Raw genomic sequence first — 11801 nt, forward strand, 5'->3', positions numbered from 1 at the left:
AAACGTTAAGAGAATGGATTATAGTGAAGGTGATTTAGTGAGACGATACCAACCGAGGACCGCGAAAGGAGTGAAGAAGAAATTATCGAGATTTTGAACAGGCCCGTGGGTAATAGTTGAGAAACTTTCCAACGTTTTATATAAAATCAAACATTCGCCTAATTCAACGCCTGTTATAATACACGATGTCAATTTAAAATTGTCCAAGGGGGAGAAAGTTCCGAAATGGTTTAAACCACAGAAAACAATTGTTCAAGCAGAAGTGCTAAATTTACAAGCTTTTGAAGACATGCGGCAAAATAATATGGAAAGAGAAAAAGACGCTGAAAATGAAATAATTTCGGACACAACTCAACATCTAAATGATACGGATACGTGGGAGCAGTCATTCCCTCCGCCCGTTATTACCCCAAATAATTTCTCTGGAAGTTCAAACGAGGCACCGCCAGGAACTCCGTCTGGTACTCCGCCTGTAATTTATCGATCGCGGTTTGGTCGGGTCATCCATAAACCACCTAGATTTTCATAAGTTAGGACGTTTACATCAGCATGGATGCTAAATTCAGCTGTGGATTTTGTGATTTGTCATTTACAATGAAAAGGAATAAAAAGAGACATGAAAAAGAAATTCATGGACAAAGAAAGAAGAATAGTCATTGTGACATATGTAATTCTAGTTTTTGGAAGGAGAAATGACCTTAAGAGGCATAATAGGAAATTCCATAGTGAGGAAAATAAAGGACATCAAGAAGTGCCAGCAGAAAAGAAAGAATTACTTCTTAAAATTCCTGATTATTTCTGACATTTCGGATGATGAGATTGAATGGGATGATAACAATAACATTACTAGTGATTATAATTTTCCTGATAGAAATACCAACGGAGACGCAACTACATATGAAGCTGATAATTATGTAACATTAGAAAAAGAAAACTTCAACTTAGATGGCTTTTGTAAAGTGGATTATGACTTTCTTGATATAACAGAAGAAGAATTTACAGATATGAAATCTAATTTAGTAGTAGAGGAAGACGTGAAAACAGTAACGCTAACATTGATAAAGACTGAACAGAAATTCTTGGACAGCTCCGTCAAGTTTAAAAAGGAAACGTGTATTGACAAAAATAAGTTAAATGTGCCGGATATTGTAACAGAATTACAGAAATACTAATTAAATCAATGATGTTGTAGATTCAAACAACAATGTATCTGAGATGTTTTATAATCTTTAATTTACAATACACCCCAAGGGTGACTGGGGTATAGAAATATGGTGACTTGGTCTTCTCCCGACCGACAGTAAAACGCTTGCCGAAGTGGGGCGTCCGTGTGGCTGTGCGGGATGTATCAAGTTCGCAGTCGGAAGCCGGTCGGAAGAAGGACGTTAAATCTGATGCCTCGTGTAAAGAGAGGGCCACGCTCTTTGCACGTTCAGAACCCTTGCAACAACTCTTTAGGGGGGGGGGGGGGTGTCCGTAGGTTGCCTGTTGCAAGGCAAAATTTCTGTCCCTATCCAATATACTCTCATTTTCCAGTGGCAGTCCAAATTTCTCCGACCATCATCCCAGATGGCCTCTATTGTATCAATCTACCTATTGTATTTATTGTGAACTTGTTCTCGTCCTGAATATGCATGAAATATTTGACATTGGACGTTTAGCAACCAACAATCAATCAATTAATTTACAATAGATCTAAAAATAGATAATCCAATTCATCGAAGGTTATTATATAGAACGATGTGATTGATCACCTGTGTAGGATTTTATATTTTATTCGTTAATGTGTGTTTCTGGAATAGGAATTCCACAGTCCTGGAAAGGGGGTATTGTTGCGTATTTTCTTTCATTGAACATTCAGTCGGAGCCAAAGAGATCCGTCGGGAGATCCGTCAGGAGATCCGTTCATGGATCCGACGAGAATTGGTATAAAAGGCCGGGAATACGGAACCACGGCAGAGCGAACATTTGTAGGGAAGGACTATATCTAGATAGTGCTATAAAAAGTGACGATTCAGAATCATATCTGGATTATTTAAGTGTATATACGAGTGACATTCGATAGTTTGATGGCGTTTAGTAGATGATATGTGCGGATAATAACATTACTGATAATCAATCATTGATTTGATGTATATTTTGAATTATGTGATTTTAGTAATAGAACATATCAACTATTTATTTTGTTTGACTCTATTCTGCCTTGCCCATTAAGGTTTACGTTACACATACATGTTAATATAACGATCATAAAACTATTTGGTATTTCTAATTGGACAAATGAAGGGAAAATTGTTTAATTTTGTAATTAAGTATGCACTTTGTTTTTTCACCTACACCTAGATTAATAATAATAGCGTTTTCTTAACCAGATTCTTATAATATTAAAAATTATATAAAAGCTTACTGTTTATTATCAAATTGATAAATCTGGACTCTGGCTTTCCATTTATTTCAGAATCACATCGATAAACACCTTTGTCGTAAATCTCAACGTTACCGATTTTTAAATTATATACGCCGATACTATGATTACCAACAATCTCGTATTTTGTATATTCTGTCTTGTTTAGACTAGGATTTATAAGCAAGCCATCAGAAATCACTATGTTAAAATCTATATGGTTCCATTGGACATCAGATGGACGTTTCGACAGAAGTGGACACTTCATGGTTATCGTCTCACCAATGGATGCATGGGTTTCTGTTCCATGGAAGTTATATCCTGTGATTGTAAATATGTGAATTTTAGCCTTTCGTAGTAGTGAATGTTTTACTTTATGTGGAGTAATATTTCTTGTAAGCACATTTTAAGAGATTACGGTATTGCTTTTGTAACAAGAGGCAAGAGAACTTTAAGCGGCTTGTGTTGCGTTAAGCCTACAAACGATCCCAATTAGTGACGCTCGAATAATAAAACGTAAAAGGCTAAACATGTACCAAGTAGCTGAGCTTTGTGTACCTAAATTTGAAAAAGTTTTGCCATATTCCTTGGGTAGAACATCCTCATTATGCCAAACAATCCAATTTTTTTTAAAATTTAAACATAGATTTTTCATTGTCAATGGTTTGTTTAATTAAGTGAAGAATAATATCGGGTAAGGAAACCTCCACCAGCAGTGTCATCGACAAAGTTGTAAAAAAACCTCATGTAAAACGTTAGTTAACTAAATTGATCACTGTTTCTGTACCAAATATGTGATGTGAGATTAAACGTTATAACTACAGCTGTTTCGCAAACCTAACACCTCTGGGAAGATATATAATATTCATGTATACCGGTTTGACTGAAATTCTAATAATTAATTTAAAACAGAGTAAAACGTTTTTTTCAAATTATGAAAAGTCGTAATTTCATAAGAACACATTCTGTCCATTGGCAGGTAATTCCACATTTTAATTCTCAATTTTATTCCTTACGATGATGGACAAATGGGTTGTTCAAATCTGATATGAAATAACTGCAGAGTGTGTGATATTATGCAATGAACGTGAGAATGGAAATTGGGAATATGTCAAAAGATACAAAATCTGAACAGAGGACAGAAAACAGCCAAAGGCCACCAACACTGCGAGAAAATCCTGTACTCGGAAGGGGCTTCACCTGCCCCTTAACAATATGATTACTAAATGTACTTTACACTTAACTCCAAAACAATAAAAAGACATAGAATTAAAAAACAAATACAAGACTAACAAAGGCCAGAGACTCCTAGTTTGGAACAGATGCGAAAATGCAGCAGGGTTAAACATGTTTTGTAAGAATTCAACCCTCCCTCTTTACCTCTAGCCAATGTAGATTAAGAAAAATACCCAGCAATGCTGTCTGTTAAACTTTGTTTAAAAGAAGCCCGAGTCCGATGTCAGCATATGTATAACAAAAGAAACTAAGCAAAATGACAATGATGCATGAATTAACAAAGGACTGCTAGCAGTTACTGCCATGCCAGCTCAAAATCTCAATCAAACTGCCTAAATATTAAGTCTTTATCATATGGAAATCATGCACTATCCTATCGTTTGGGGTTTAGTATCCTACCATCATGAAATATGTGAGAAGAACATAACCCGTATCATGCCAACAACTGCTTTTTTTTTAAATAAATGTGTGTACTTCCGATGTAAAGACCCTATGAGTGACTCAATATTAATACTAAATTTGCCATCTTTAACAATTCTGTTGAAAGGTATGTGATAGGTTTTGAGATAAACGACGACATGTTTGTGCTTTGTATAGAATAAGCGGCGTTGCAAAATAAAGCCAAATAGACAAAAGATTGCGAAATAATGAAAATAATAAAATCACCTGGCGCTAGCTGATACGTATACAGATATAACCGCTACCTCAATTGTACTTACCATTCGCATACAACTCTGTAAACACAAATAAAGGAAATGCTACCACTTTATATACCTAAAAAAAATGTTTAGTTACTGAGAAAAGCCTTTAATTGCAAATGAAACGATTTTTTGCTATGATGAATATTTACGTATATGTATGGTTTTTAACTGATCATATACTACATAATTTGACATGTTCGTGTTTGTAATATTGATAAATAACGACAAAAGCTGGTTTCTATTTCCGAATAGAGAGCAATAAATAGATCAATGTATTTTCAATACTTGTAATCTGTTTAACACTTTGAAGGGTTGGGGTCCCGCTGACATATCTAACCTCGCTACATTCTGTATGTATGAGCCTTTCCTTGGTGAAGAGCCTATAATTTAGTGGTGTCGTTTGTTTTTGTGTTACATATTTGTTTTTGGTTCATTGTTTTTGTACATGACATTACATTTGTGATTTCGGGGCTTTTTATAGCTGACTATGTGGTATGGACTTTGCTTATTGTTGAAGGCCATATGGTGACAAATAGATGTTAATTTATGTGTAATTCTGTCTCTTGTGGAGAGTTGTCTCATTGACAATCATACCATATCTTCTTTTTTTATAATTTTCCTAGATTTTATTTTGTCTTTTTTTCGATTTTAACTTGTTATCCGATTTTATATTCTAATATGACGTGCTTCTTTCGCTTTATAAATTAACACATGCTCTGAATCCAATAATTTGTTTTCGCACATGCGTATATTGACTACTGCAGAATAATGAATTTTGTCAAATTGGCATGCATTTAATATATTTCATTAATTTAATACACTTCCAAAGTCTTAAATGATACACATGTCATTTATTATGACTGTTATGTGTTGAATTCCGAAATTAACATATTTGACCTAGATTCGACAACCGTTCATGATGGCTGTTCAAAAACTCAATCACACTTCTTTATAGAATAAGGAGCTGTAAACTCCTCCCTCTGAAAAATCACATTTTCAGCCGTTTGCTTCTTTACAAACAAAAAAGGGAGGTTCATGGAAGAGCCTACACAAGCGCTTTACCCTTATACACATCGGACATAATTGTCCTAATCAGAATCGAAATAATTGATGCAAGCTATACTTTATTGTAGTTTTAACATGGGTATTATTTATATTCGTGATTATCGTTCGGGCTGAAATATCACGAATATAATGCCTACCCATGTTAAAACGTCAATAAAGTATAGCTTGTATCAATTATTTCTTGACCATTTTGGTTAAAGCCAGGGGAAAAATTACAAACTATGATTTCCAATATTTTGACAGAGTCAATTGTTTTTATTAAGGCCGATACGTCCACCCACTTAAAAATCAAAACATGCAATATCAAAAACAAAACAAATGATAACTTACCTTCATATCAAGCATTGCAATCTTTTCTTTCGCAAGTAAGGTTTATTATGACATTTAAAAAAAAAAGAAAAATCGTAATGTTAAGAAAAAAACAAACAACTGCGCATGGCTTTTATGACATTACACAGATTTTAAACCCAGGTTTCACAGAGTATAGTATAATAAACTTATTGTAAAACACAGCATCATGTATACTTTATTGAAATTGATCAATTCAGTACAATACCACAAAGTCACACAAACATCACATTTACTTCCTTGTGACACAATTCATTTTTTTTTTTAAATGACTTCGATTAATTTAATTATTTCCGCGACATTTATAGACGAAATGCAATATATATCCGACAATGTATAGTTATTTTAATCGTTGAAACAGTTTGACTATGCTGTACGTTAAACGTTAACATAAACTCATCATAGATACCAGGACTAAATTTAGTATATACGCCAGACGCGCGTTTCGTCTACAAAAGACTCATCAGTGACGATCGAATCCAAAAAAGTTAAAAAGGCCAAATAAAGTTCGAAGTTGAAGAGCATTGAGGACCAAAATTCCTAAAAGTCTTGCCAAATACAGCTAAGGTAATCTATGCCTGAGGTAGAAAAGCCTTAGTATTTCAAAAAATTCAAAAATTTGTAAACAGTAAATTTATAAATATAACCATAATAATGACAATTCATGTCAGCACACAAAGTGCTGACTACTGGGCTTGTGATACCCTCGGGGAAATAAAATATCCACCAGCAGTGGCATCGACCCAGTGGTTGTAAATAAACTCATCATAGATACCAGGGCTACATTTAGTATATGCGCGAGGCAATTGGTTAAGGTGGCCTGGACTCACATACCCAGGTGGTAAAGGTTAAGGAATTTTTTATTGAGGTCCAAAGTTCTGGTACACAGCTTCTTTTGTATAGGTACTATTTCTGTACCAAAAATCTTTAGTACTGGAAATCGACTTTTGATATTCAGTACTATTTTGTAACTTAAGAATTATTGTAGTATTTAGGTACCTGTATTTAACAGTACTTGATTTATACTTGAAATTTGGAGTTGATTCATGTCGGTCATTTTTTACATTCCCATACAAACATTTTTGTATTCTAGGAAAAATCGTATCTGATTGAAACAATAATCGATATGTCTAGTGAATAAAAAGGCTACTGTTGTATTTGGAAACAATACAAGTGCTGAATATTTCCGCATTGACTGATGGTACGTGCAAGAAATATTAAACAAAAAACTGATAAAATTGTCAAATATATGTGGAGTAGTTTTATTTATCATATGTTAAGTAGTAAATACAGTAGTTTTGAATATTTGATAAATAGCCTGCTGTTTAATACATATCGCGCAACTTTGATGCGCACCCTTTATCACATCCCTACCCTTTATCGCATACCCTTTATCACACCCCTAACCTTTATCGCATACCATTTATCACACCTTTACCCTTTATCACACCCCTACCCTTTATCGCATACCATTTATCACACCTTTACCCTTTATCACACCCCTACTTCCTTTTTTTTTTTTTTTACAGTCAGTTTTTATTTATTTATTTTTATTCTATTTTTTTGCTTAAGAAACTACTTTTCCTCAAAATAGGTACGGTCATTCGGGCGTGACGCAATTTATTGAATGACGTCATTGTTTGGTATGTACATGTGACGTCAAGAACGTCAAGTTTTCATATTTTTGGGACACTAAATGCAACTATAAAACTATATTTTTAAAACAACAGCACGCAAATTGTAAGGAAACCCAGTTGTGTTGGATAAGCAGTTCTTTTAAGGCTTTTAAAACAAGACAAAAGTAGAACTGAAGGTAACCCAGTGAACAGTTCATATAATATAACTCTCCTGTTGAAATATATGATAAAGCGTATAAAACATGGCAAAATCCGTATCACATGCCATATCACCCTCGACCAATATCATCCCTCGGGCCTAAAGGCCCTTGGGCTGATATTGGTGTCTCAGGATGATACGACATATGATACGGATTTTGCCATGTATTATTCTCTATACAATGTAGGTTTTTTTAATTACAATTTTCTGGACCATATCTATGTGTATTGCGCATGAAGATATCACAGTGAAATCGATATTATATTTACGTTACAAAAGTAGTTTATACAAAACAATCAATCGAAGCGCTAACCAATGATACTTGTAATAATTCTTAAGGACCTTTTCGATTCAAGTATTTGTATAATATCTAATTATATAAGAATACAATTGTGACATTTACTAAAACCTACCGTACAATGTAGACAAGTCACAATTGGTGAAAATATGAATGGAAAAAAATAAACTAAATCAGGCAAACATATGAACAGAATGATTCATATATTTTCACAACACACACGCATATCAATATATAGTTTATCTCAAATCTGAGTTTTAATATATTTATAGATTATCGTTGATCATCTCAACGAGATTGATTTTATCGCTTGAGCTAATACGGCAAAAGCGAGAAAAGGAATAAATCGAGTTGAGATGATCAATGATAATCTGTTTATCGCTATTTAACCTATGCCGACGATGTCAATTTCATGCCAACATGAGCAACGCCACGTGCCTCCTTAGTTTCTAGCGATAATGTTCCATCTCAAGGGGGTGTAGTAGCATGATATGAAAAATTATCACAAAAAAAAGATCAAAGGAAAAATGCACCAAAAGCGATAATCTATCAAATCAAACAACCAAACAATTATAGTCCACAAAATATAACACCAAAATGAATTAACAAAATCTCATGTTAAAAGGGGTTCATGAAGGGTATTCAATCCAACCACATAATAGTAACAAGTTTAACCCTGTCGCATTTTTCGCGTGTCCCTGGCATTTCTCAATCACGTATGTTTTTTTCTTCATTAAAGTTCATTTGTATGTTTTTGAAGTTTGATGAGATGTCCGTTTCCCCTGAACTATACTACACAATTTTATTTAGGGACTATCTAAAAACCACCTTTTGGTGCGGGTTTTTCTCACTGTGCTGAAGACCCGTTGGTGACCTTCAGTTGATATCTGCCTTTTTGGTCTGGTTGTTGTCTCTTTTACATATTCCCCATTTCCATTCACAATTTTATTCATATTCATAGTAAAAGAACTTCTTCAAACAAATATTTGTTCAAAGTCAGGAGCAAGTAGGTCAGTGGTAGTCGTTGATTCGTGTCTGTCAAATTTTGTTTGGTAAACTGATGAAGGCTGTACGGTTGCTTATAGATGATTTCAATTTAACTTTGGTTGATTGTTTTCTCATTGACACTCATACCACATATTTTTATTGTATGTTTGATCGAAACAAATTAAGTTCATTAAACACTTAGGCTTTAGTCTTGTGCATTTCAAATTTTTCGCTTGCACTCCAATATATTATTTGCAGGTTGAATGTGCACGGACTTACGAATGCTTTATCAAATTTTACCTTTGATTTATTCCGATTAAGGAAGTTCGCTACTCAGTTTCAAACTAAATAGCTTTTCATAAAACTAGTATATATTGATTGGGGATTAATTGAGAATAAAAAAATAAGAAAAAAAAGCAAAAACTTATAAAGGTCAATATGCTTGTTTTCGAAATATAAGCAATTGAAATTTTAGCGAGGGTGATACAGCATGTGAGACGGATTTTGCCATGTTTTATACGCTTTATCATATATTTCAACAGGAGAGTATTTATGAACTAATTTCCGACCTCTAACCCCTCGATTATCTTGAGTTACCTGGGTTACCTTACAATTTGCGTGCTGTTGTTTTAAAAATATTTTATTTATTCTATTTTTTGTGTGTTTTTTATGGTATTTCATTGAGTTCTTTTTTATAGTTGCATTTCGTGTGCCAAAAAATATGAAAACTTGACGTTTGTGACGTAACATGCAAAACTATGACGTCATTCAATAAATTGCGTCACGCCCGAATGACCATTCATTCATTCACGGGGGAGAATATTGCTTGAGAAGCTAGCATAAATTAAAACGGATTTTATGTAAAAATGAAGAAAAAATTTAGTATGGGTGTGATAAAGGGTGTGCTAAAGGGTATGATAAAGGGTGCGCAACAAAGTTGAGCGATATAGATTAAACAGCAGGCTACTTATCAAATATTCAAAACTACTGTATATGTATTAACTACTAAAAATATGATAAATAGAGAATACCATATGGCTTTTTCAATATCGAATCCGTATCAACCCGAGACACCAATATAACCAAAAGAGCTCTGGTCGAGGGATTATATTGGTTGAGGGTTGATACGGTGTGTGATATTGAAAAAGCCATATCATATACACGTTATTATATACATATACCTCAAGTAGATGTTTTTTATGTGACATGACGTCATACATATTAGGGATTTGATAAAGCCTTTACAACAGTGACTGCAATCGATGACGTGACGTCAAACAGATTAAAGTTGTGATAAAGCTTTTGCAACCGTGCTGATATAGATATCATCACGGGTGGCTGATACAGCACGCTTGCCATTGATTGTATTACACATACAATTTATCTGTATTTACTATCTAAGTATATATAAAAAAGACTTTAACAAATGGTTTAATTATACCTGCAAAATTTTAAAAATACATGAATAAATGATGTATATGTTGTTGCAGTGCTCTTTATTGAGCAAAAGTATATAATTGAGTTTCTTTTTTCTCAATTGTGAGTTGTAAACTTTTATCATTCGACACTGTTTCTTAGGATTGTAAAGGTGCAGAATGTATAATTGCGTTATAAATAGAATTAGGAAATAAACCAAATTAACATTCGTTAAACCAAAAGTGACAAAGCTTATACATACAAATTATACTCGTGTTGTATAATAAGGTGTATGATATGATGAAGCAAAATATGATAGTGGATACTATAATAATTTAACTACATTATTGTCGCACCGTAAAACTTCCTGCATTGGATAGATATTTAAATTCGATATATAGTATGACGTAGAAATTCTTTAAAGTTTAAAAATATTTGATACATGTTCATGCATAGTTAGAATGTTTAGCAAATTGGATGATGGCCAGACATATGATATTCATATCTATTTTGAGTGTGCATAAGCTTATTGTCTTATCAGTTTGTGGCTCAGTTCCAAGTAAATTAAAACTTCGTGAAGATTTGAACTTTAAAAATGCATTGACGTGTTTTACAAAGTTTAATTTCATATATATAATATAAATCATATATCATATGACGTAGTAATTCTTTAACTTTTTTAAAGTTATAATTATTTTAAACACCGATATATTCTTCGTGTGTCCGTTCCAAGTCAGAAACCAGGTAGTTCAGAGGTTGTCCTTGTTTTATGTCTGTAATTTTGTTTTTCGCAATTCTTTTTTTTTTGGTTATAAATTAGACTGTGGGCTTTCTCAATTAAAGTATTTCATATTTTTCATTTATGGGGCCTTTTATAGCTGATTATAGAGTAAAAACTGTTTTTCTTTTTCATTGTTTAAGGGCATACGATTGCCTATGGTTGCTTACATCCACTTCATTAGAAATTTAGTGGATAGTTGTCTCAATGCCAATCATACCACATCCACTTCATTAGAAATTTAGTGGATAGTTGTCTCATTGCCAATCATATCACATCCACTTCATTAGAAATTTAGTGGATAGTTGTCTCATTGCCAATCATATCACATCCACTTCATTAGAAATTTGGTGGATAGTTGTCTCATTGCCAATCATACCACATCCATTTCATTAGAAATTTAGTGGATAGTTGTCTCATTGCCAATCATACCACATCCACTTCATTAGAAATTTAGTGGATAGTTGTCTGAAAGCCAATCATACCACATCCACTTCATTAGAAATTTAGTGGATAGTTGTCTCATTGCCAATCATACCACATCCAATTCATTAGAAATTTAGTGGATAGTTGTCTGAATGCCAATCATACCACATCCACTCCATTAGAAATTTAATGGATAGTTGTCTCATTGCCAATCATACCACATCCAATTCATTAGAAATTTAGTGGATAGTTGTCTCATTGCCAATCATATCACATCCACTTCATTAGAAATTTAGTGGATAGTTG

This window comes from Mytilus edulis, chromosome 10 (genome assembly GCF_963676685.1).
Source record: "Mytilus edulis chromosome 10, xbMytEdul2.2, whole genome shotgun sequence".
Taxonomy (NCBI): Eukaryota; Metazoa; Mollusca; class Bivalvia; order Mytilida; family Mytilidae; genus Mytilus; species Mytilus edulis.